This window comes from Triturus cristatus, chromosome 7 (genome assembly GCF_964204655.1).
Source record: "Triturus cristatus chromosome 7, aTriCri1.1, whole genome shotgun sequence".
Lineage (NCBI taxonomy): Eukaryota > Metazoa > Chordata > Amphibia > Caudata > Salamandridae > Triturus > Triturus cristatus.
The window spans coordinates 212,380,305-212,407,052 of NC_140590.1; the positions used below are offsets into that span (position 1 = coordinate 212,380,305).

The window sequence follows — 26,748 nt, forward strand, 5'->3', positions numbered from 1 at the left end:
TGAAGACTCAGTGTCTGAAGACATGCTTTGAACTCTCACTTTAGTGGTGGCACAATAGGTGCTGCAGTCCACTAGTGACATTTAGCTCACAGTCCCTGGGAACACAGAGTACCATATGCTAGGGACTTGCAGGTCATATATGGCAATCAGCGATTAGCCAATTCTACATGTGTTTAGGACTCACAGCACAAACATGCAGCATTAGATTGCAGCGCCCGAGTTCAGAGTCTGTACAACAGCAATAAAATCTTGCAAATAGAGGGGGAGGATCACTCAAAAAGGGCATTTTTTTACAATGCCCCTTTGCCCCAAACCTTACATATAATATGGCAGTGCCAACATTTCACCCTTAATGCCACTTATGCATCGAATTTCCTCCAGTACTCAAATGCCATCAGTTTTCCATGGGTGCCCTGTGCCAAAATTATCCTCCAGTTTGCCAGAATTTTGGCATGGGTATCCTAAAATAAGGAAATGACTCCAGTATGCTAGTTTCAGCAATTTGCCATGGGTGCCCCTAAAATTTGTAATTACCTTAAGCATGATGGGTCCAATAACAGATGCAAGCATAGGAACACATTCACGCTCACACTTACGTTCACTTACTCACACTCAATCTAACTCAATCCCACTCACTTATTCTTACTAGTACTCGTTAATTTTCATTCACTCAATTGCACACACCCTTACTACCATCTTATGTTTCTGCTTCTCACACTCCGAGAAAGCAGAAGTGTTTGGTTGGGAGCAGGCGGGTTGGCAGGGCTGCTCTAGGGCAGGGGAGGAGTGACTTGCCCACTGCTGTGGGTGCTGACTGTTTGGTTAGCCCTCTGGGGCCGACCAAACCAGTCATGCACACTCTGCTTTTTCTTCATGTAGGCTGCCTGAAGCCTACATGGAAAAAATGGCCTCCCCATAGGCGCCTGGCTGGTCTGCGTCCCGACGAATCTCAGCCCTGCCATTGCAGCATTGTGATTAGCTTAGGGAAGGGAAGGGAGGATGCCTCCTTCCTGCCAGAGGCAGGAGAGGAGCAGAGATGACGCAGAACCAGGCCAGTGAAGGTAAATTAACGTAATAAAAAAAATACAATTAAACCCCCACCATATAACCCTGTCCCACAAGTCATGCGGGCCGCGACTGCTTGCAATCTCTCTTAGACTAATTTGTTCTCACTTATCATTCATTCTGCCTCATAGTCTTACTTGTAGTGGCACTCACTCACTGGCAGTCACTCTCATTCTCACTCACACTCCATCACACTCTCTAATTCTCCATCACACAATAATTCTTAAACATTCTCACTATCACTCAAAGCCACTCTTTTTCTAACTCGCTCATTCTCAAGCACTCATAGTCATTTACTGATATTAAATCCCATTAATTCTCACTCACTACCAGTCACTCTTATTTATTTACACACACACACACATATGTTCTCTCACACAGTGTTACTTGCATGTTTGCACACACCATACGGTCAGTTCTCCAAGTCATCACTGCCACCAGACCTTCACCACCCTCCGCAGCCCCACAGTCACTGCCCCATGTCGGACGTCAACACCACCGAAGCCCTGAAGTACATCCTCCTTAATGTGTGCTCCCTGCAAAGACACGCCGTAGAAATCTGGGACCTCCTCAACACCCTCTCGCCAGATGTTGCCTTCTTCACAGAGACCTGGACCAACACCTACTCTGCCCACAACATCGCCACTGCCATTCCTGACAGATACAAGATCCAGAGAAACGACCCCCCCAACCACTCGACATTGCACACAAGAGCTCCCTCTGACTCTCCACCTCCACCACGAGCGACTCCTTCTCCACCACCAAACACCTTCACTTCCAGATCCAGACCAGCCCTAGAACCACACTTCGCGGCACCCTCGCCTTCAGATCCCCTGGACCTCGCTCCTCATTCGCCACCACAATCACTGACCTAATCGCACCCCACGCCATCACCTCCATGGACTATATATTCATCGGAGACCTAAACTTCCACCTCGACAACCCCAGTGACCCCAACTCTGCCACCCTCCTGGACAACCTCACCATCATTGGACTGAAACAGCTGGTCACCACCCCTACCCACAAGGCAGGACACACCCTCGACCCCATCTTCGCAGGTGGGAACAGCAGCTTCAGCCACTCCACACAACCCCCATGGACAGACCACCACTGTGTACCATTCCTCTTCAACAAACTCATGCCACCCAAACCTACACCCCGCCATCCATGAAGAAACTGGAGCAAAGTCAATGAGAAGCAGCTCAATTCCACCCTCAACTGCGATGCCCCCACCACCTTGAACGATGCCAACCTCACAGCCAAAAAACTCCACAGATGGATCACCAACTATGCAGAAAAGCTCACACATCTACACAATCCCAAAAGACAGCGCCCAAGGAGGGCTGCCTGGTTCACTGCTGACCTCCAAGAATACAGACCCACCTGCAGACTTCTTGAGAAGAACTGGAGCAACAGCAAAACCTCGAAAGATCGCACCACCTACAAGAACGCCATGACGGAATACCACCAACGCATCAGAGCCAACAAAAGGACCTTCATCCAGAACAAGATCCTTGCCAACTCCAGCAACTCCAAGGAACTCTTCAGCATCATCCAGGAATTCCCCAAAACCCCCAGGGAAACCGCAGACAGCACCCCCTCCTAGGACCTCTGCAACAAGCTCAGCGCCTACTTCCATCTGAAAATCAAGGGCTTCTATGACAACTTCAAATACCAGTCTTCTGACTCTGAAACCACTCCCTTCTCCAGCAACACCAGCCATCCCACCATTTCCCCCTGGACCCCAGTCACCACTGAAGACACGGCATCAACCATGAAAGGCATCCACTCAGGAGCCCCCACGAACCCGTGCCTCCCCACATCTTCCATAGAGCCGACGCCGCCATTGCTCTATACCTTTGACACACCATCAACGCTGCCTTCGAAAACTGCATCTTTCCTGATGACTGGAAACACGCAGAAGTTAGACCCCAACCCAAGAAGCCATCAGTTGATCCCATGGACCTCAAGAACTACAGACCCATCTCCCTGCTCCCCTTCACAGCCAAATTCCCACAGACCATCAACGTCCAACTCACAAAATTCATCGAAGAGAACTCCATTCTCAATCCCTCCCAATCCGAATTCCACAGCAACCACAGCACCAAAATTACTCTACTTGCCGCCACAGACGACAGCCGCACCCTCCTTGACCAAGGACACACCGCGGCCCTGATCCTACTCGACCTCTCTGCAGCGTTCAACACTGTCTCCCACCGCACACTCACCACCATACTCCACGATGCTGGCATACAGGGAACTGCCCTCGACTGGCTCAGCTCCTTCCTCACGGGCACTACCCAAAGAATCAGTCTGCCACCCTTCCTCTCCGAACCCATGGAAATCAACTGCAGAGTACCCCAAGGATCGTCACTCAGCCCCACGCTCTTCAACATCTAGATGGCCCCCCTCACCGCCATCATCAGACAGCACGGACTCAATATAGCATCCGAAGCCGATGACACCCAGCTCATCCTCTCCCTCACCAAGGACCCCCCCATCACCACCAGACTCAGGTTTCAGGAAGGAATGAAGAACATTGCATCCTGGATGAGCAACAGCTGCCTGAAGCTCAACTCAGAAGACAGAGATCCTTGTCCTCAGCCCCTCACCCTCTGCATGGGACAACAACTGGTGGCCCACCACCCTCAGCAGCCCCCCAACCTCCATGGACCACACTCCAAACCTTGGCATCGTACTCGACTCACTCCCTTTCCATGACCCGACAGGTGACGCCATCGCCTCCACCTGCTTCAACACCCTCTGCATCCCCTGAAAGTCCTTCAAATGGATCCTCCTGAATCAAGGAAAACCATCACCTAAGCACTCATCATAACCAGCAGGACTAGACTATGGAAATGCCCTCTACGGAGGGATCAACAAGTCTCTGCACCACAAACTCCAGACCATACAGAACACTGCAGCCAGACTCATCCTCTGCATCCCTCGACACAAACACATCACTCAACACCTGCGTAACCTCCACTGGCTCCCTGTTGAGAAGAGAGTAACCTTCAAGATACTCACCCACGCCTACAAATGCATCCACAACACCGGACCCCAATATCTCAATGATAGAATCTCATTCCATGTACCGAAGAGGAACCTACGAACTGGCGCCCTAGCCAAACCCATGCGCATCCACAGAGCAAGAACGGATGTAAGAACCTTCTCGTACATTGCGGCCAAAACAACTCCCGATCGATATCAGATGCGCCCCACCCTGCATTTCTTCAGGAAGACCCTCAAGACCTGGCTCTTTGACTGACAAGCTGCTCCCACTCACCCCCAGCGCCTTGAGACCCTCACGGGTGAGTAGCGCGCTTTAAAATTCCCTGATTGATTTATAGACATATTTAGGCATTTTATTATACCAACTTAAGCTGCCAGTAAAAATCCCATTCCAGAGCCTCATGCTCCACTTTTTATTACACTATTAGTGTATAATAGACTTTTATTTACTGTTAGTATATTTTAAAGTAGAAAAACAAAGTGCTTGGAGAACAATGCCCATTAGGAGGATTGCCCCCTGTGTTTGCTATATGTACCTCTCTGTACCTCTCTGAGTTCAGTGGTTGCAAAGTCAGTGCCAGGGGCCGAAAGAGGGAATGCAGTAGTGGCAACTGGGTCCCCGCTGATGTCCATGACCCTGATCTTTAAAAATACCTCTGCTGGGTTCTGAGAGCACTTTTGGGCCCTGGCACTTATTCTTTTCTAAACTAAGCACTGCCAGCATTTAATCCACTGGTGATGTGGAACACTTGAACTGTGTATCTTCCGGCAAAAGAACATATTTTGCTAAATAAGGGCAGGCTCAATTTCCCACAAACCTATTTGTGAGATACAAGTTTGCAGAGACTTTACCAGCGTGAAGACGTGAGGTGATTGTTGACATTCCCTCGCATTGCTTAGCTGGGACAAGCGCACCAGTGGTTATAACGGAGTCCAGAAATGGCTCAATATTTTGACCAAGCAGGAAGCATGCTTGTAAAATGGATGACTTTAGAGTGGTCAGACATGAATATTTACACATCTGCTCTAGTACGGTCAGGGCTGTCATCTTCAGACACAAACCTGGAATCTGATTTGCCCCACCTATATTACTAATGTTGAACCATCGTATAGTCACAAGTTTTCACATCTGTACTGACCTAAATAACAAGTGGGGACTAGTCTGGACTAGAAACATACACCTGACAAATTCTGAAGCTCCTCAAGTGCCCTGAATAGAGCACCATAGGATACCTTTGGTCATATGATGTTATTGGAGAAACTCTAGCACCAACACTTAGTCTATTCCAACGTTTTTTGTTGTATTTATCTACCTATAAGTACATGACATTTTCTTCTTTGAATTTAAAGTATGGACTACACATTGAATTTGTCAAGTGTTTTTGCTGTTGAATGCTGGATCTGAATTTCCACACCCAACTGTCTCAAATTCTCACCCTCGCTAGAGAAAAGTGCCCAAACGTAGTTTGCTGGTTTTCCAATGTAAGAGTATTTTGACCCTGGGACACCAGTGGGAAATGATGCTAAGCATAAAGGATATTTCCCCTGTTAAAAATGGGATTTCTGGTTGACTAGGTCATGCCCCTAAGCCAGGCAGAAACCACCACTCTAGTCAGGGCAAGGGAAATACATGCTGAAGATAACCCCTGCTCACCCTGTGGTAGCTTGGCAGGAGAAGTCAGGATTATCCCAGAGGCAATGTGTAAAGTGTTTGCCCAACACACTAACACAGCAGCGGCACACTAGGAACACCACAAAAGAAACTCCACGCAAGGTTATATCAAAATAGCCTTTTTATTAACCATAAAACACATCAGGGCATGATCACATATGTACACTGTGCCACCTGGCACTAAGTGTTTCTTAACAGGGGATTATATACATTACAGGGCCAATCGAGCCACTGTCATAACCATTAGAACACATAAGTAGTGAAAATAAAGAAACAACAGTAACTACTGGTAACTTCTGTACTTGGCATAAACACATTATGTATAGATCAGATTAGGCATACATCCTAAATTACTAGTGTACCACAGTAACACTCATACAGTGCACACATTACCTCAGGGCCTTACACCCAACCAAAACAAGAGGTGAACACCAGACTGACGCCTGCACCTCCGGGGCCCGCCTTGGGCTTCCCCTCAATACCCTCTGTCCCAATGTCAGGGCTATCCTGGCTGCCAATGCAGCACTCAGTTATGGACACAATCCTCACATGGGGATGGGGGCAACTCACCCTGGTCCTCCTCAACCATGTGAACCCTATGTTGCAACTGCCCGTGACCTGACAGTGCAGCTGTATAAACAAAATAGGCACCAATCGTCGAGGTTTCTCTTGTGCAAATGAAATAGGCGGGCACCAACTGTGTGCCTTGTCGAGCCCCACTCACCGGAGCTTCTCTTCTCTTCTGCCAATTGGGCCGGATCCTGGAGCTCCCAGTGAGCTCCTGCCTTAGACCTCTACTGGGTACCTCTGTAGCTCACCTGTGGCCTGGGAGGTCCCGGAATTCTTGGGTCCTCTGTCTGTGGCATCTCGTCTCCGTATGCGGGCCACATGAGGTTCAGCCCTTGCCTGGCTTCCATCTGGTCTCCATGCTCTGCCTTCCGGCCATGCCCGCCTGGCTTCCTGTTTCTCCACCGCGGGAATGGTTGCAAAATGGCAACCTTGAAATGAGCAGCCGCTCTTGTGTAGGCTCTCACTCGCCTTGTCATGTCTCCAGGCAATCCTGGCTCGGGATTCCTGTGCGTTTCTGCATATTCCTCGCAGCCCAGGGCCACATATCAGAGTCCAGGCTGCCTACCACTGAAAATGCATCAGGGGGCATGGCCGGGAGCAGGAGGGCACTTTCCTAGACTTGGCATTCCCCTCTGTTGCTCCAGCCATAAACGAGAGGGAGGCGCTGCCTACGCTGCAGGGCACAAAGCGCTCCTCTCCCCACCTAGCACTCCGGTAATAAGAATGAAGCGCTCACAAGGTGCTAAGTCCCCAGTTCCTGAGGGTAGAGCTGGGCACAGGAATAGCAGGCAGGCCAGCACGTAGGGACTCTGAGCAGAGGGGCAGTCCCTCCAGCCGCTCCCAGGCAGGTAACAACATGGTCCCAGACGGCAGTTCCTTCTGGCATTCCAACAGCCTGCTGGCTACTAGTTCCAAGTAAGCACAACAGCACACATACATGGGGTCACAGCCCCAATACGTATACCACATCTTCTTTGTTCTGTCCTGGCACATGGCTTGGGACCTAGTCCAAACCAGTTCTGGGGGCACTTACATATTTTATTTACAGTGCACAAACACCCTCGTTGTTAGTGTAGGCTCTGGCCCAAGATACACCACAGGGGGCGGAACCAGCATTGTGGAAGGCAGGCTCAGTCCCATTCAGTCCCAGGTGCTACTCCTTCCATCACTCCGAATGCAGATTGGCCTATTCAGCCTAGCACTGACTCGCCCAACCCCTCTGGAGCCACTGCACCTCCCCAACCCCTGTCACTCCAGAGCCAGACATGCAATATATATCAGGCAGGCACAAACACACATAGCACACAGAAATGCCCACTTGTGAAAGTGGCATTTCTAAAATAGCGATAATAAATCTGTGAACACCATTATGCAGCATTTATTACCACTATTCCAAACATACCAAACTTGACCACTCTACTCCGCTCAGGTCTGGAATTACCACTGAAGCACATATCAGGGAATCCTCAATGCATTCCTTTGAGAGGGCAGCTTCACAGTAGTGAGAAACCAAAATGGCTGTTTGTCACAACCAGGACATGCCACACAGTTAAGGCACATGTCCTATCTTTTACCTACAGCGCACCCAGCCCATAGGGCTAGCTCGGACCTACCTTAGGGGTGACTGATATGTAGTCAAAGGGCAGTCACAGAGTGGCGCCCACTTTATGTGCCAAATCGCCCGGATACCCTGCAATGGCAGAGGCCTGAGACAGGTTTCAAAGGCTTCTTTAGTGGGTGGCGCAAGCAGTGATTCAAGCCCACTAGTAGCATTTATTTCACTGGCCCGAATAGATGAGATACCATTTTATAGAGGACTGATAGGTCAATTTAACATGCCAAACAGGTACAGACCAATCTTATCACGTTTTACCATAGAAAGCACATGCACTTTACACTGGACACCAGTGATAAAGTGCCCAGAGTCCTAAAACCACCAACACTAGGTCAGAAAAAAACAGGAGAAAGGCAAAAAGTTCAGGGATGCCCTGCAAAAAGGGCCAAGTCCTACATCCCCGTAACCTGTGATTGCCCCATGACTGTAGAAAAAGGAAGACAAAGCAAGAGGAGGACTACCACAGCAGTTGAACTAGAGCTTCCTGACAGCTAGAAGAAGTTAATTAAAAATATTCACTTGTAGTATCACTTTCAGTTTGTAAATACTGGCATTCCTGATTTCTTTTTTGCCTATTAGTGAACATGTGTAAGTAAGCCTAACAAATCAATAGACAGGGCTGACCTCTTTCAAAGTTTCCATGGAAAAGTAAATACATTTGTTGCTTTAGTTTGAGTTAATTACTTGCTTCTTTCTTCAGGGTCTAGTGTAATATAAAGTTCCCTGTCTGCCCTACTGAACCACGGTCTATTGGTGAGTGGAATGTTTTCAGTCTGGCTTCAAATAGCTTTAACTGACTGTCAGATTTTTTGTCATAATTTTTCACATTTTTCTACAAAAATAGATATAGGTCCGTTGGGTCAGCCCTCTTGGAGTATTGATTGCATACAGTCATAGTGCTGACTATGAGGAGTTTAATTCTGGCTCCTCAGCAGTGCATCCAGCCTTATTTTTTTAAAACACAGTGAAATTGACAGGGCTTATATGGTGGATGCAGAAACCTTTTTTAAAAGAATGCTTCCCTAAATAGCAGAAAAGCTATAGACTCACAACATTTTAGTCAAACAGTGCAAAGAAGTAAAACTTTCCCAGACAACTATATTTATTGTGGACAAATTCAAATTTACCACTGTGGATTCCCATACTTGTAGTTTTATGTGAATTAGGTGTATGAATCTGCCTGCATTGTCCCAGTCCTTTGACCTAATAATGGGAACAGTTGCATGACTTTGGACAACATCGAAACGCATAAAAAGCAAGACGACAAAGAAGAGTATATTGCACGGCTGGTACGATGCTGAATGCCAAATGTAGAAGAAAATTATTCTTACTGTCACTAGTAAAATGAAGAGGTTCACCTAACACAGAAAAAAAAATTCTGGACTGGAGAAGGGACTATACAAACTGTTCTCCAATAAAGAAACCGTGGACCAATCCAGGGCTTGGCAAATATTACTGTGTGCAACAAAATCAAAAAATGCTAAGCGGCATTGGACTATGACTTTGGTGCAATGGGCGTAGGCAAAACATTAAACATCATATAAGGGCAAATGTGTGAGTTTCTCATTAGAAAAAGTTGAATAAACAAGATTTTGACACATGCAGACATATGCCTGCAAGCACAGATGCATGTGGCTTTGAAAGTATGTGCATTCTTCAATGGTTTGCACCTTGTCCAAGTAGGGACCCTTACTTTCCAGTCAGGAAAAGGAAGTTACACTCCTAAAATAACCTCTACTCACCCCCTTGGTAGCTTGGCACAAGCGGTCAGGCTTAAGTTAGAGGCAGTGTGTAAAGCATTTGCACACCGCAACAGTAACACAGTGTAAGCACTGCAAAAGGACACCAAATAAGTTTAAAAAAATATCCAATATTTTTATATACTTAAGACAAAACCAAAAATTACAAAAATCCACAATACAGTTCTTAGAAATCTTCAGTATTCAAAAAAGACCTGAAGTAAAGTTCCTTGAAGTCGATAGCTCCGTCTGAGGCCACCACGGCGTCGTGAACAACAAACCAAGCAGTTCTGGCTGACCGCGGCATTGCGGGCCAGCTATGGTGTCGGGAAGACCCACAAAACAGTACCTTTAGGAATGCAGGGTGTCGGCAACCTCTCATTGAGCTCCGAAAGCACTGCGTTGGCATGCGTTGGTTCTGGAGTTCGGTGCAGGAGTCGTTGGGCCCTTGAAGTCACACGAGTTGCAGATCGAACTCCTCACGGTTGAAGTCAGGAGAGCGAGCGTCGGCAGGTGTCAGGGACTGCAGTGCGAAGTGCAGCGGTGTGGCGTGTGGTGCCCTCAGGTTGCGGTGCAGGCAGCGGCTCGGTGACGGTTGTCTAGCGGCGTCAGTGAAACCAGGGCTGTGGTGCGAAGTGATACAGTGCTTGTCACGGTGCTGGCATGTCACGGTGCAAGCAGCGTTGTCGTCGTAGCTGAAGCGCTGTTGTCAGCTGACAAACTGAAGTAGATGGCACCGGCGTTGGTAGGCTAAAAGTGTGGTTCAGGAGGAGGACGTTGCTTCGTGTAACTTACAAGCGGGGCCCTCGAACCATGGTGCAAGCAACAGCGTGGATGTCGGCGTGAAGCGTCGTCGTCGGGGATACCAGGGTGACGACGTGAACTGAGGCAGTGTGGAGTGCAGTGACAACAGGTCGCAGTGAAAGCAGCGGTTCAGTGGTGGCATCAGGTGGCTTCGTCTGTGAGGCCTGGGTTGCAATGCAGCATTGCGGCAGTGCCCTCTGCGGTGCCTTCAGGACACGGAGTCGACAGCGGCATCGTAGACAGCATCGGGTTGCTTTTTTTCTGTTGCAGCACAAAACACACAGTCCCCAGTGCTGATGGCAGAAGAACTTGAAGTCTTTGCTGTTCCTGAGACTTCTTGAATAGGCGGCAAGCTCTACCTCAATCCCTTGGAGAAACTCAATAAAGAAGTTCTAGAAAGTTCAAGTCCAGTCCTATCACTGCCCAAGACAGAATCAGCCACTACAGGACAACACAGCACAGCACACAGAAAAGTGGTAGTCCATCCTCACAGCTTCTCCAGCTCTTCTTCTTGGCAGTCTTCTTGGCCCAAAAAAATTATAAGGTTTAGGGGTTTGGGCCCCACTTTATATAGCCCAAAATCCTTTGTCTTCTCAGGCAGAGAGTGTCTGTGCCTAGCCAGAATTAGTTCTGTCCTCTCTGATGCAGCTTCCTGGCAGGAGGTAGAGACAGTATTATCAGAGGCAGACCAGGCCCATTCGGGTGAAAGGAAATCTCCTACCCTACTCTAAATGCAGCCCATGTCTATGCAGCCCATCCCTTACCCTTCTAGACTCTCTGGGGCCACTGTTCCTTCCCAGCCCCTGTCATCCCAAAGCCAGACAGTCAATGCACAAACCCAGCAGAGGCACACTGGATGGCTGAGCAAGAAAATACCTACTTTCTAAAAGTGGTATTTTCAAACACAGAATGTAAAAATCAGCTATACTAACATTTATTTCTCTACCTTGTGGAAGAGGTGTGGCACAGCGGCTGGGGCAACTGACGCCGGAACACGGGGGCTTACGGTTCGATCCCCGGTGCCAGCGGCAGAACAGCCCAGAACCATGTGACTATGGGCAATAGCTCACTTAATCTTCCCGAGGGCCCCCAGTGCCTTGACACCTTCGGGTAATTGTTCGCCCTTTACAAAAACTAAATATTTACATTTACCTTGTTATTAGGGCCAGTTATGTTTATAAGGTGTTATAAACAAACTCCCCAATCTGTCCTATGGGAACAGGCAGCCTTACAATAGTGAAAAACGAGATTAGCAGTAACTAACTGCCAGGATATGGCACACACACCAGGGCATGTCCTACCTTCCACATACACTGCATCCTGCCCACAGGGGTGCCTTGGGCCTACCTTAGGGGTGACTGACATGTACAAAAAGGGAAGGTTAGGGCCTTGCAAGTGGGTGCAATTGCCAAGTCAACATGGCAGTTCCAGACTGCACGCAGGCTCTGCAATGGCAGGCCAGTGTTACATTTGCAGGCTGCTTGTCTGGGTGGTACAACCTGTGCTGCAAGCCCACTAACAGCATCTGATGTACAGGCCCTGGGCACACAAGGTTCACTGTACTAGGGACTGACTAGTAAATCAAATCAGCCAATCATGGAAACACCAATCAATAATATCAATTTACAACAGGAACACTTGCACTTTAACACGGAACAGTAGTGAGAAAGTGCGCAGAGACACTAAACCAGCAAAAACAGAGTCAAAACCAGGAGGTCAGAAAGCAAAAAGTCAGGGGAAACACGCCAGAAGATGCCAAGTCTAACAAAGGGTAAAAAGCACATTTATTTTTAGCCGGCACATCATATTAGGTAGGTATTTTGACTAACGTCTTAATGCTGCATTTTAGGTTCAAACCCTACTGCAATCGTGGTGATCTGCCATATAGATTCCACGATATAAAAAATTAGCCATAATGACTCCAATTAAAGACCTACTCCCTTTTGGATGGGGTGGAGAATATTAGGATGGGTATTTAAAATTCATTTACAGGGATGGGAAGATGCCAATCAAATATGAACTAATTATCAGTTAGGTTTCAGAAATGAGATAGGAACACATATTTTTATTACACAAATAGTGCATAATATACTTTTATTTACTGTGAATTTAGTTACAAATAACCAAGAAGACAAAGTAGTTGGACCCTTAAATGATGCCCATGACCCTGGCGTTTGATAGTTCCTGCCATGAGCTTCTGAGAAAAATTTAAAAGCACAGAATTCTTCTTTTTCAAATTAAGCACTGCCAGCATTCGTTCCACCCGCATTTTGGGGCTGATAATTGAACTGTGTGTCTTCTGGAAAAATAGCATAATTTGCTAAAGCAAGCATTGGCTCAATTTTCCCCATTTCTAAGAAACACTTATGCAGTACCTGGATCTGAGACTTTAACCAGAGGGAATACTGGAGGGGATTTTTGCTAGTATTTTGCCTATTCCTAATATGTGCCAAATATGTTAGAATATGTTACATCTAACAAATGTCCATTATATATAACCTTCCTTGATCTAAGGTCTCCCTTCAACCCGCCTTTTCTGTCAGCCATCAGAAGCCTTTACTCCTCTAACATGTTGAGAGTCCGTTCCGGCCCCAATTGGGCATGCAGACAATTTTTCTCCATCAGTACTGGACTACATTAAGGCTGTGTTTTGGCTACTCTTTTATTTGGAATGTTAAAAAAATGATGCTATCTGTTTGTAGGGGCCAGGCCTGGATATTCCTATGCTAAATGGTGCAAGGGTCCATCAGAACCTGTAGAAAAATCATTTGAAATAAATAAGGAACCATTAGGAAATTTAGCCCATATCAGTTATAGATATAATGTAAAGTTTAGAATAGAGATCTACCCAACAAGAGCCTATTATGCCAAATGGGATGCTCATTTGTCTCAGTTTTGCACATACACACTGGGCGGTACTGGCACAGTTTTGCACTTTATGCTCTTTTAAATTATAATGTATGGACCAAAGATTAACTGGCTCCTCCCACTCTTCAAAAATAGAAAAATAAGAGCATATCAAGACAGCCGTTATTGTGATATACAATATTAACATTGTTTTCTCTATGACCTCTTATATCTGGTCTGCCTGGCTTATTTAAGGAAATAACTGGAGTGAACACTGTACTACTCCCCAGAATTGTAATAGAGCTGATGCTAAAAGAAATTTCTGTCTATTTTCTGTTTCACATATGCTTGTTAGTTTTTTGCAAATAGTTTACATTCAAATGGCTTTTAATGTAAGTAGGATTGAAGGATATGAGGGTGTTATCATTGCCAATGTATTTTAATGCTTTGTATTTACGGCAAGACTACAAGACTACAACGAAGACTACAACAATAGATGGAGTTCAAATCAATAGATGTGAAAGCTGGACTCAGAAAAGAAAGACAAACTAGTGACCCGATCTCTAATTTGCGATGGATAATTGAAAAAGACAGGGAATTTCAGAACAACATCTTTTACTGCTTTATAGACTATACCAAGACCATCAACTGCACTGAACATGGAAAATTGTGGGATATATTAAAAGATTTTTTTTTCCAATCTACCAGGACAGTCTCATGAGGAATCTGTACACTTGTGTAAACTAAGACTTGGCTTGGCTCTACAAAGTTGTTTTATTTACATCCATGGGTGACACAAGTGAACTTAGGTCATGTGTATTAACACTTGAATGTGAAAGACAGGTTATTGTATCCCTGCAGAACCCAACACAATACATAGTTGAAGTGGTGTCAATACTTGTGGGTTACTAACTGTCCCTAAACTGGCATCCAGGAATGCTGTGGTAATTTAAAACAGACCTATTTTGTTCTCCCAAATATCACACACTCACAAACTGCACTAAGAAAAATACACCTTCACTAAAAAGTTTTTTATTTCAACACCCTCAATCTGTTGCTTAGCACATCTAAAAGTACAACACAGAATATCATGACAGCATAAATGAATGCTGCGAACAATGAGAATAAAATGACTATTCTTAACATTGATAAAATAACATCTAAAACCCCTAATACCCTAAAACCTACTTCTATGCACTACACTAGTACAGCATTGAGTGGTATAACTTGCATCTAGAGTTTCTTAGGGAGTATCAGATAACTTCATACCAGTTTACAGCAAAACGGTGTATTTGTCAAAAGTCTTCAATCCGTGTTCCCTGCAAAAGGTAAACACATGTCGCACCAACTTCTCTCCTCTTGGACTTGGCTCAATATCAACTTTCAGTAGAAAGTGCAACACTATAGCATCTCTGGCAGTCAGAATCTTCTATGGCAGTATCCTGCGCGATAATCTGGGGTGAAGGACTTCTCCTGACAAGTGGTCAAGTTTTGGGCCTTTTCTACTGTTTCTAGTCAAAGATGGAAATTTCTGACATAAGCGTAGAGATGTCTGACATAACTTATGTGCATCAAGACGCTAGTTTAAGAAGCACTCGTAAACAAATAAGGTAAAAACAAGTACATTCGGATACATTGTTTATGGTCTTATTCTTTTATGACCTTGAAATACAGATAACAAGGCACTTGCCCCAGGCTGATGTCTCATTAGGTGTCTTATCATTGTCATTGTCTGCACATCAGGTGTCTTATCTAAGTCATTGTTTGAGTGACTTGGCACTTTCACTCGTTCTTTGAAAGATAAGGGCAGTCAGCATCTGCTTCAAAGGCAGACATGCCAATACCTCTGCAAAAAAGAGAAAATGGAATCTAGACCTGCTCAAGATGGAGTCGGGTCTTATGGTCTTTTTATAAGTACACCAACCAAGAAGAAGCAGTGAGAACCTATTATGGGGAAACAGAGTGGTTCAATCTCGCAAAAGATGTTCAACAAGGTTGAATACTATCACAATATTTGTTCAAACTCTGCACTGAACATAATGTGCAAAAATGGGGACTCAATGACACAACCCTGATTTCGAGTGCAGAAGATCTCAAACCAATGATTATCAGGATCGAAGAAAACAGTGCAGCAGCTGGACTAAACCTAATTTTGAAAAAGTCAAAAATCATATCAGCGAGGATCTTATAGAGTCCCAGAATTGACAATTGTTGGACTTGACACTCTCTACTGGGTCACCCCCAAATCTTTTGCCTTCACCCCTCCTGTTATCTGAACCCATTTTTGTTTGCTTTTAGGACTCTGTGCACTTTACCAGTGCTAACCAGTGCTAAACTGCTTGTGCTGGCTCCCTTTAAAGTGGAAAAATTGGCCTACACCTGATTGACACATTTAACTTAGTTGTAAGTTCCTAGTATAGGATACTACATGTACCCAAGGCCCATAAATGAAATGCAACTAGTGGGCTTGCAGCACTCATTCTACCACCTGTAGTGTCTTGTAAATAAAGAACGATGAAACTATTTTAGTTCCCACTGTACACCGTAGGCCTGTGATGTAAATGTGTTAAAGACAGGCATAGAATGTTGAGTTCTGACTTACACACAGCGGAATTAAGACGTGTAAAACTACTCCCTGTGTGTGGTGTGGTTATTGGCGAGTACCTGGGCTAACAGGATGCCCTAACTGGAAATGAGAAAGGGGACACGAAGCCCTACACTGAATGCGAACTTCAAGAGAGTTTGCCGTGGTCTAGCAGACTATTTCTTCATGCTATGTGTGCTGCAGTCAAAGTGCAGAATCAAAGGTGGCACCGGTGGAGTCTCAGTGCAAAACCAGCATGTATAAAATGCTTGAAGATAAAGAAAGTGAAATTGAAAGTCTACGTGTTGGTGGTCAGGAACTGAATGAAACAGCCACAAATAAAAGGCACTGCACCATTATGCAAATTAATGACATACGTCATATGGAGTAAGAACTCTTAAGGCAGATGCAACCAGATTACGCAAGCAGCACACAGCATTCTTTCAGTACAAGTTAAATTGAAATTCATGTGCTATGACGCAGAGATTAACCAGTGGTTTGTTAAGAATAATAATAATAATAAATAATAATACGGAAGCTTATAAAGCGCGACAGCTACCCCAAACAGGCGTGTCCCGGCGCTGAACACATCAGACAGAAATAAGGCCAAAGAAGACAGTAGACAAGATTTCACCATATCAAACTGACGTGAAAAGCCATGTTTTTAAGGCTTTTCTAAAACCAGCCTCCGTATTGATCTGTCGTAAGAAGCCTGGAAGGGCATTCCACATTGAGGCCGCACCAACCGAGAAGGCTCTGCCGCCCAACCGAGCCTTTACAAAGCGGGGGGTGCATAGCAAGTTTTGTGAATTTGACCGCAGTGCCCGGTTTTGCCTGTATGGACAGAATCTTTCTTTCAAATAACAAGGCATTTTCCATTAATGGCCCGGAATGCCAGTGTCAGAGTCTTAAATTTAATTCTTTTCTCCACGGGGAGCCAGTGAAGCTTCTGTAGATGCGGAGAGACATGGTGGCGGAAAGGGATTCGCCGAACCAATCTCGCAGCCGCATTCTGTACCATCTGAAGGCGACCAATGGCATATTTGGGCAGGCCAAGATAAAGGCTATTTGCATAGTCAAGCCTAGATGTAACTATGGCATGTACTATGGTTTTGCGGCATTCCTCCGGTACAAAATGTAAAACTTTCCGAAGGTTTTTTAATTTACTAAAACAGATGGACGACACCTGCTGTATCTGGGCTGAAAAGGAAAGGTCCGCCTCCCATCTCACTCCCAAATTACGGACGTGACAGGAAGGAGTGGGTGGTGTGCCCAATTCAGGCGGCCACCACAACTCTGAGTCTGGTATGTGGCCCTTGCCAAAAAACAGCACTTCAGTTTTCCCAGCATTAAGTTTTAATTTATTTGTATTCATCCACAGCGCTATGTCGCGCAGACAGCCCTTAAAGTTCTTAAAAGCATCCACTGAACGTTCCTTAAATGGAAAAACCAACTGGGTGTCATCAGCATAGGAGATTGCTTTCACCCCCCAGTTGGAGATAAGGGAGAACAGTGGAGCGAGGTAAAGATTAAAAAGTAAGGGGCTTAAAGCAGATCCCTGGGGGACGCCGCAGCTAAGCGGTTTTGGTTTAGCTTCAAAAGGTTGAAGAGCAACTCTCTGTGTGCGACCAGTCAGGTAGGAAGATAACCACCTTAATACCTTCCCGCCAAAGCCTGCACACAGGAGTCGCTGGACCAATATAGCATGGTCCACCGTATCAAAAGCGGCGGATAAATCCAGGAGCACCAGCAATGCTGATGCTCCTGCATCCAGTGACCATCTAACAGACTCTGCCACCTCAAGGAGAGCGGTCTCCGTACAACGGCCTGCTCGAAAGCCTGATTGAGTGTCATGAAGGGCGTTGTTCTGATCGATAAAAGTGGTCAATTGGCGCTGAACCAGTTTCTCCAGCATTTTACCTGGAGCGGGGAGCAGAGAGATGGGTCTCAAATTGCCAAGGTCACCTGGGTCCCCATTCGGTTTCTTTCTCAAGGGGAGAAGTGTGGCATGTTTCCATTTGTCGGGAAAAATGCCTGTATTCAGAGAGGTGTTCCATAGGTGGCAAAGCCCATCTGCCAAGGGTAGAGCTAAAATTTTCCATAATTTAGCCGGGCATGGGTCATCTGGAGCGCCTGAGCGACATTTTTGAATTTCAGCTAGCGCCTCCTGATGGGAGATCGGTGTGAAGTTAATAAAAGGAGCAATCAGCCCTGCCCCAGGAGATATATCTGCTTTCAAAGTTGCAATAGAAGTTGTAAAAGAATCATAAACCTTTAAAATTTTATCTTGAAAGTGGTTGGCGATTTTTTCACATAAGGCTAGGGATGGCATCACTTCCGTATCTATTGCTTTTAAGCACAAAACTGTTCAATGTTATCTGCTTTCATGGACTTGTAGTATACAAAGATTTATCTAATTATCAGAACCATAAACTATCATCATGCCACAATGTGCTGCAGAGCGGCCCCAGAAGAAGGGTCGGAGAGGTTGTGCTTGTGGAGCTCTCCCCAGACAAAGCAGCCCACCACCAAAACTGTCAAATAGGGGCTCAGAACAACCCCTTAGGCAGCCATAAGATAAAGAGCTCCGATGGAGAGTCAGGGCGAGATTCAAGCTCTCAAAAGTCATTTAGGCTGATCCCAAAGCCAGCACATCATGAGGAGCTAGAGAAGCTCTGTCTGATCAAGTTCCACAGGAAGCGCCTGAGAGACCACTACTATTCACCAATGTACAGGAGGCTCCTGCATTCATAAAACTGCAATCTGCATTTGATACAGCTAAGAAACACTATATTGGCCATAGATGGACTACACGGCTAGAGACTTTGGAAGATTTTATAGATGCAACAGATGAAAAATAAAATAAAAAGATCGTTAGGTACCTGAGAAACATGGCTGGTGAAGGAGTGAAAGAAACCATGACAAAAATACCACAAGAAGGTGAAGTGACATACGATCAAATCAAAACAGCCTTGAATGTCTAATTTAATCCAGTGTCAAATGTGGATTATGAAAGATACATATTCAGTCAAGAATGCTAGAGACCAGGTGAACCCATCGTTGAGTATGTTGAGAGACTTGATATTCTGGTGAAGCACTGCAATTTCAAAGAGTTTAACGGTGAGGAAGCTACCTGCCTCAGAGTAATCAATGGATGTCTCTCAGATTCCTTTTGACAACAAATGATGAAGGAAACTCTGAGCTTAGAACAAGTCCTCAAGAGTGCCCATGCTGAAGGGCATTTTGATCGTCGAGCGACTGACATGCAGGCCAGTGGTGCCCAAAGTGCGTCAGTCATAAGCATGAAAAGTAAGCCAAAGTACACGGCAGCGAGACAAAAGGCGATGTCTCCACAGAAAAATAAAACATGTTACAGATGTGGACTGTCATATCCACACAAAGGTAAATGTCCTGCCATTGGACAAATATGCATTGACTGTGGTAAAGTGAATCATTTTGTGATGACTTGCAAGGCAAAGAGAAAAGTAAGGATGTCACAGCATTAAGACAAAAAGTCCGTCCAAACGCTACCTCAGTGACGTTTGATGCACTCTCACAAGGCCAAGCAGTCACACCAACTGAGGCAAATCGACACCAAATGAAGTTAATCACCGTCTAAATCATCGACAAAGAGTTCCTCAGTATCAGTTTCCAGTGAATGTGACAATGCTAATTTTGTAATATTGATGTTTATTTAAAAAAGGCATGCACATGTGGAACTAGTCAAATGTGGGGAAAAATCGAAAGTGAATTAAAGTCGACACAAAAAAGCACCAAAAACATTCAAAAATTTTCTGAAGATCACTCTGAAGATAAACAAGTGTTTGATACCATTCATAATTGACAGCAGTGTGTCGATAAATATCATGCCTGACAAGAAGTATTAAGAAGTATCTCATTTACCACAACTTACAAAGTCAAAGACTAAAGTATACATGTGGGCTGTCTCAATGCCCTTAAAAAGTCAAGGTTTGTTTGTAGCCTCAAAGAAACATAAGTAAACAGTAGTACATGCACCTATTCATGTACTTCTAGGAACAGCTTCAAGGGCCTGTTGATGAGTTTCAACACTGCGCTGATATGGGACTGATATCAGTGAACTGCAATATGAATGCTCATCTCAAAAATGTAAGTTCATTTCCTTCATTATTTCATGGGTTAGAAAATGCAAAACAATGAAAGTAAAGTTATACATAAATAAGGATGTTTATCCTGTTGCTCAAAGACTCAGCTGAGTTGCATTTCACTTGCAAGAAGCTGTTATGAAGGAACTTACTTTGTTGCTTAAACATGACATCATTGAATGCTCCACTGGTCTGAAACAATGGGTTGGTTTCTCCCATTGTAATAGTGGCCAAAAGAGGCAGTGAAGGAGCTGTACACATATGCATCATCATCATCATCATCAAATATCTTTATTTCGGTCATTGAGACCATAAAAGAGTGCGTCATAATACAATAAAGACATTACAGTATAAAAACATTGCACAATTGTGATAAAAGCATTAACTCAATACAACATCATTACTTGTTATGGTTTTGAGAAGACGTAGACGTGTGAACCACATAGACGTTAAAAATTTGGCAACCGCAAAGGCAATTGGGGGCGAGATATCAGACTTAAGTATTCTAAAAGCGGGAGAGTATTGGTTAAAACCCATGTTTCTGAGTAGTGGACAGAGCCAGTACTTCCTTGCTCTGCTGTACGCCGGATAAAAGAATAAAACATGCAAGTCTGTCTCTTGTGTCTGCTTGCAAAAGGGGCATAGAGCCGTGTGTGCTGAGTGTGACCAAAGTGCAGTATATGCCCTCAGAGGGAGAGTGTTATAGCGCCATTGCATATAAAGCTTTCTTGTGAGTGTGGGACCCATATCATTGTAAGTTGACTCTAGGTGGTAGAAGTCTTTAAGAGCCAGGAAGTGGGCAGTGTGGGAGCCCTCCCTCGCATTCCTTATGGCATCTTGTAAGAGATGCTCACGAAAAGCCTTCGTGATAAGTTTGCGTGAAACCCTGGAACAAGCAACCTCAGGATCATGCCACAAGTCAAGTCTACCCAGTATCTCACAAGTATGCTTTATGTAACTAAGCCATGGTATTTGTATGTTGTTACGAAGGCGCAAAATCTCTTGCAGCTCTGCTCTGTATTTGGAAAGTTCTGGGGAAGACCATATTTTACACCAAAGGGTTAGGGGTTTTAAGCCCAACTCCTCTGAGAGCGGTCTTAAGCCCAGATCTAATCTAAGTGGCAAAAGAGGTGTACTGCCAGGTAACGCTGTCAGCTGCCTGAGAAAAGTATTCTCCGTTACCTGGAGCTTCTGTGCAGACGTGTGTCCCCAGATTTCTGCACCATAGATAATGGCCCCCTGGGCCTGGACCTTATATATTTGTATGCGTGGGCCTAGGGGCCTGTATGTGAGGCCTTTTGTCATCCTGGCAATGCCTCCCACCAACTGGGTCAATTTCACATTTGCCCTTAATTTGTGTGACTCCCAGGTCATGCGCTCGTTAATAACTATACCCAGATATTCAAAGGTAAAGACCCTCTCCAACCTGGAGGACCCTATACTGGGCGACGCTCGTGTGGTCGGGGGGGGTTGAAGATCATAAATTTGGTTTTAGCGGCATTGATCTCCAACCCACGTTCCTCACAGAATCCTACAAAGCCATCCAAAACCCGTTGGAGTCCCATAGGGGATTTGGAAAGCAGCAGGGTATCAATCCGCAAACATAATTGCAGGAACCCTGCTGCCGTCCAACTTAGGGGCATCTATATCATTCAGGGTACAAAGATGATCTACGGCCAAGTTGACAAAAAGACAAAAAAGAGTCGGGGCGAGGACACATCCCTGCCTGACCCCCCTATCGACAGGGAAAGCATCGGACAGTGTACCATCCCTTCCACATCTTACTTTGGCATAATTCCCCTGGTGCAACCTTCTCAGAATTGAGAGAATATCCACGGGGACCCCCATCTTTGTTAGCACCGACCATAACTTATCTCTGGGTACCAGATCGAAGGCGGCACGGAGGTCCACAAAGACTGTATAAAGACTGCCGCCCTCAATCAGCACCGTCTTCCGGTATTAAAGGTTTAAACGGAAGATTTGGTCAGTGGTGGAGATACCTCGTTGGAATCCTGCTTGGTAGGGACTCATAATCGCCATTTCTTCGATCCAATCCTGGAGGCGATTTAAAATGAGCCTGCCAAAAATCTTCTGCGGTACATCTATTAGGCTAATGGGTCTATAATTGGCTGGGAGCAGAGGCGAACCCTTTTTAAAAATTGGGACAATCTCCGCCCCCAGCCAAGTACCCGGGATAGCCATGCCCGCTAAGATGGCATTATAGAGGGTCGCGAGGTAGGGCGTCCAAACGTCTGGCTCCTGCTTAAACAGGTCGCCCGGGAGACCATCCAAGCCAGGTGCCTTTCCTGTAGCAAGACCGGTCAGAGCGACTCGTACCTCCTTAAAAGTGAATGGTTCACCGGTCTCAAGGGGGCAATGGGGATAGTTAGAATTTTCCCCAACATCCTCAGGTAGTTTATAAAGAGACTGGAAATGGTCCTGCCATACCTTAGCTGAAATATTAGGTTCTGAGGCAGGTGTCAATTCCTCGGAACCCGTGTTGACACAGCGCCAAAATTTGCGCGAGTCTGCACGGGCCAGGAAATTAGTGAGTTTAATCCATTTGTCATGTTCCCATTCACTTTTGGCGTTTGAGGTCAAGGACTTGTAAACACTTCGTCTGGCCCTGATGTCCACGGCACAGCTACCTTCCTTTATTGCACCCAGAAGGTCGGCTTTCGCCTTACGGCAAGCGCCGTTATACCAGGATGGACCAAAAGTTTTTCTAATGGTCCTAGATATTGGTTTCGTTAAACATTCAGAAACTATTTTGAGGAGGTCGGCATGTAGCTGTCCCAAATCAGAATGAATAACCTCGCTAGTATCTTTCTCTGCTAGCACCTGAAGTTTCTCGAATAGGGGCAGTACTTGAGCATATAAATTATGTATCTTATCCGGATGGGAAGATATGTGCTCCCACTTTATTCTGCGTCTATTAGTCTCAAGTACCCGGCATTCCTCAGTTTCACCCCTTTGAATTCCCCTGGCTGGGGAGCCGGGGTGACTATAATTTAGTTCGAGGGCGTTATGATCGCTATCATTCCTGATTGTGACCCAAAAGTCTATAACAAGGGGCCAAGAAAACACAGGAACCAAGACATAGTCCAGTCTGGACTCGCTGCCCGTTCTATTAAAAGTACATCTTGCCATAATATCAGACTTGGACCTGCCATTACAGGCACGAAGGCCGTATTTCAGCAAAAGGGAATTAATTTGCAGAACCAGAGGGGACCATGTCCTTGGAGCCGGAGCCTGAGTGGGAGGTATATGCCAAAGGAGATCCTCCTCTGTGGCCAGCCCCTCCATAAAGCCAGGGAGGGGCTCGTAGTGGCAGTTGAAATCCCCTCCTATAAGATAGGCGGTACCCTCTGGTATGTCATTTAGAACCTGAGCGAGCTCCGTTATAGTAGATGACTCCTGGCTGATATTAGTAGGCCGTGAGTAGATGTTAATCAGCAACAGGCTAGTGGCATTTGACCACTCCAACAGCACAGCAAGAATATCTGCTGAATTAGTGGGAAATATATCCGCCCTGCAGCCTAAGTCGGTGGCCACCCATATTGTGAGGCCGCCTGAAGGGCGCCCTCTGCCCCCCCATGTTGCGTGCTTGGAAAAGGTTGCAAAGCCCTTGTAAGCGATGTTTTCTCTAGCCCACGTCTCTTGTAAGAGACAAATGTCTTTCTGCTCTATAAAAGAACACCAAGACGGGTTATTAAGTTTATTAGAAAGGCCCGCAATATTCCAAGATAGAATTTTAAGGGGGGAGGAAATTGATGCCGTAGAGGGTATACTTGGGGATAAAACCACTTCCGACTCCGACCTCCGGGGGAGGTTGAGCCGTAGTCAATTTCCTGAGTAGCCCTCAGCGGTTGGGTACTCCTAAGTGGAAGGGCCACCTCTGAACTACCCTCTTCAGTAACTTTAGTGCGGGGAGGATGTTCCTTCTCCTTGGGAGGTACTGGTTGTCTATTCTTGATTATATTCAAAGCGCCACCGCCCATAGACATAAACGGTCAATCCACCATATCTAAAATAGAGAAACGATTGTGGGTGGGGACTTGGTCGTGTCTAGGGCACCCTGTCAACCAGCGTTCCCTGTCCGCTAATGGAGCCCTTGTCCTATTTCTCCAAGGTACTAGGTCCCATCCATCCTCAACTTGTGCAGTTATTGTGGGAGGATAGAAGAAGGAGAGTGGAAGCGATTGGATAAGAGATCCCGAAGTTGGATATGGCCAGCTACATATGTGAGAAACTGTTCGGGGATCCCTAAAATTAATCAATACGCAGTCTCCCGTAATAGTTTTTTTGGTGTTACCCAGCCACGGGAGTCTCCTAACCATGAGAACCTCGCTGTTGGTACCCTCGGGTAGAGGCCTGTTTTTGGAGAGCCAGTGTATGACTTTATTTTTCAAGGCCACCACTGGTTCACTGATAGATGGTTTTAATTCCGGGATACCCGTTAAGATGACTGTATATGGGGCTGACTCAGGCGGTAAATTTACTGGTCTATGTCTGCTATCATGTTCCTGCACCCTAGATGGAGAAGGAAGTGGAGTGTCACGGAGGCTGGGAATAATATTCCGTGGAGGGATCATAGGCCCAGGTTTTGGAGAAGGAATCAGTCTGGGCAGATGTGAATTGGAGAGCTGTTGTGGACCGGGACTAACCCTAGGTAGTGGTATGTCTATGGTCTTTGTGGATGTTTTGGTTGATTTGAACATGTCCCCTAACTGAGCCATTCCATGATGAAGATTATTTATAGATGATTCCAATTTTGCAAGGCGATCTATTAGAGGGGTGAGCAATTCGCTCATGAGAGATTTTATACCAGCAAATGAGGAGCCCTCCTCCCGTATAGCAATTTTTGGACTCACAGGTCTATTGGTCTGAGTTAGGGGTGCAGCCACTCCCCTTCGTCCCACTGTCGGAGAGTTTGATTTTCCCCTAGGAGCATGCTTTAGATTCTTCGGCCTGCGCCCTCCTACAGTTTGAGCCCTTCCCTTCCTCTTGGATATTGCTCCCTCACAATTCCCCTGGTTGGAATCTAAAATAGGGATAGTACTATTGTTCGTAGGTGTCTCAGGGGCTATATCTGGTTTGCGTGTAGTGAGGGCTGTGGAAAGCCTTGGGGGCGGGAGGGATAGTGGGATAAAATCAATTGGGGTAGAAATATCACAGTCTGTGATGGATGAAATTGTATGGCTTGGGTTCAGTGATGTCGAGGAACCAAGCAGTCCAGGCCGTCCCCCCGAAGCATGGTCAAGATGTTCTGTCAATTGTGGCGGGGAGGTAGCATGTTTGAGGGGGCCTAGAGACGATCTTCTGATTCAATCAATTTCTAGGGAAATGCGCTTCTCTAGGGTAGTTATGTCGTCGATCAATAAGGAACCAGCCTTTGCGAAATATAAGTCCAAAGTACCTGTGGGCTTGGCAGCAGCCTGAGTTGTTTACTCCGAGTTTCTCTCGCAGTCGCCATTGATACAGTCGCGATAAGGACGTAAGAGGGTAGGCCCTGTCCCTGCCTCTCCTGTCCTCGAACGGCCTCAAACGGCCCGCTCTTTGCCCGGTCTTAGCCCCGGCTTTCGTCCCGCACGCGTCCCGCTAGCGCGTGTGAGTGATGGTATGGTAATAAGGAGGAGGAAGGGGGCGGAGATAGGGGAGGTGTCGGGAAGAGGGCCAGGTGCAGCCAATGTGCAGCGCGCACAGCTCCCTGGTCCTCGCAGTCCCGAGTGCGTTGGTGGCAGATGGCAAACACTCCCCTATGGCAGATGTGAGCAGGCAGCACGGCGTCCTTCACAGTGACGATGTCCAGTGTGGGAAACGAGCCCCAGAGTCCCGCAGAGTCCCGCAGCAAGGTAACAATCCTCGAGCGGCACCCACGTAGCGGGGGCCGCGAGTCGTGATAGAGACTGGAGGGGAGGAGTCGGGAAGAGGGCCAGGTGCAGCCAATGTGCAGCGCGCACAGCTCCCTGGTCCTCGCAGTCCCGAGTGCGTTGGTGGCAGATGGCAAACACTCCCCTATGGCAGATGTGAGCAGGCAGCACGGCGTCCTTCACAGTGACGATGTCCAGTGTGGGAAACGAGCCCCAGAGTCCCGCAGAGTCCCACAGCAAGGTAACAATCCTCGAGCGGCCCCCGCGTAGCGGGGGCCGCGAGTCGTGATAGAGACTGGAGGGGAGGAGTCGGGAAGAGGGCCAGGTGCAGCCAATGTGCAGCGCGCACAGCTCCCTGGTCCTCGCAGTACCGAGTGCGTTGGTGGCAGATGGCAAACACTCCCCTATGGCAGATGTGAGCAGGCAGCACGGCGTCCTTCACAGTGACGATGTCCAGTGTGGGAAACGAGCCCCAGAGTCCCGCAGAGTCCCGCAGCAAGGTAACAATCCTCGAGCATCAGGCCAACAATGCAATTGAGTGAGAGAGGCATTCCGGTCCGCACATTGCTGATAATATAACTGAATTGAATGATGCAAAGTCCTTCTGTCCACTTCAATAAAGGATATCACCAACTAGAACTTGAAATAGAATCCAGGTATATTATATCCTTTTCTACGCATATTAGTTTGTTTCGCTACAAGCACTTGAGTTTTAGTATATCCTCTGCTGCAGACCTTTTCCAAGATATCATTCGACATTTGATATATCCTGTAGTAAACACATTTAACTAAAGTGATGACATATGGGGTTTAGGAGCTGCACAGAAAGAGTATGACAAAGCT

General features: G+C 46.3%; 1 protein-coding gene across 6 annotated transcripts in view; it reads right to left on the minus strand.

Annotated features, from left to right (window-relative positions):
- Window positions 1–26,748, minus strand: part of LOC146809242 (B-cell receptor CD22-like) — a 481,112-nt gene that overhangs the window by 421,616 nt on the left and 32,748 nt on the right. The window lies entirely within an intron of this gene.